This window comes from Planococcus citri, chromosome 4 (assembly GCF_950023065.1).
Source record: "Planococcus citri chromosome 4, ihPlaCitr1.1, whole genome shotgun sequence".
NCBI classification, from domain to species: domain Eukaryota; kingdom Metazoa; phylum Arthropoda; class Insecta; order Hemiptera; family Pseudococcidae; genus Planococcus; species Planococcus citri.
In genome coordinates this window covers 37,673,492-37,674,358 of record NC_088680.1, presented here as the reverse complement: position 1 = coordinate 37,674,358, position 867 = coordinate 37,673,492, and positions in this window count along the sequence as shown.

The following is an 867-nucleotide window of genomic DNA, read 5'->3' as shown; positions in this document are numbered from 1 at the left end:
AAAAAAACAAAAAACTTTTTAATTTTTTTTTTGGTCAAGCAAAATGAAAAAATTTCAACTTATTTTTAATTTTTGCTGATGCAGTGATGAATAATTATGAATTAGTGATGATATAATTATGATTGATTTTATTAATTTTGCCAATGCTATTTTTAAAAAATGAATTAATGATCTTTGAAGTTTGAATACTTGAATAGTTCTAATTTTCCAATCTAATGTGATGTGTGTCAAAAATGCAATGCAGTGCAAGGCAGGCAAATTATGGCAATTATGCAAAACAAAAATTTATTGTTGAGTAAACAATAATTAAATTAAATTAATCATCACATAATTCATAGAATAAAGCTACAAATCCCAGGCTGTGTAGTAATGCATATGCATACGGTAGGGTACGCCCTTCATTTCATTCTTACATAGCATGTCATTTGTCAACAAGGTCTTGCAATGAGTGTATTATTTTATTTTTGTCTGTATGCAATATGCATATTTGTAAATTTCCTCACAGCTTAAGATTTACGTTTACACACGCCTATGTAAAGAGATACAATAAAAATGTACATAACACAATCATTCAGTCAACTCTCAAGCATGAAAATCTTTAATCTTCAGACAGAAAAACCGAATAAAAAATTGTTAATATTTCAAGTTGCAGGTGCAATGTATCTGGATCCGTGGTAATCGGTATACTTCTGATCTGGTTGATACCCCAGAAAGAAAAACTCTGGAGATTTATCAAGATTTAGGCGATACTTCATTTCCAGAGATTTTCATTCGCCCAACTACATAGGAATAATTACGATTCGTCACATCGCAGATTAACCATGACTCAGCATTTTTTTTTGTAACACCAGATTGCCCAACGTTGCA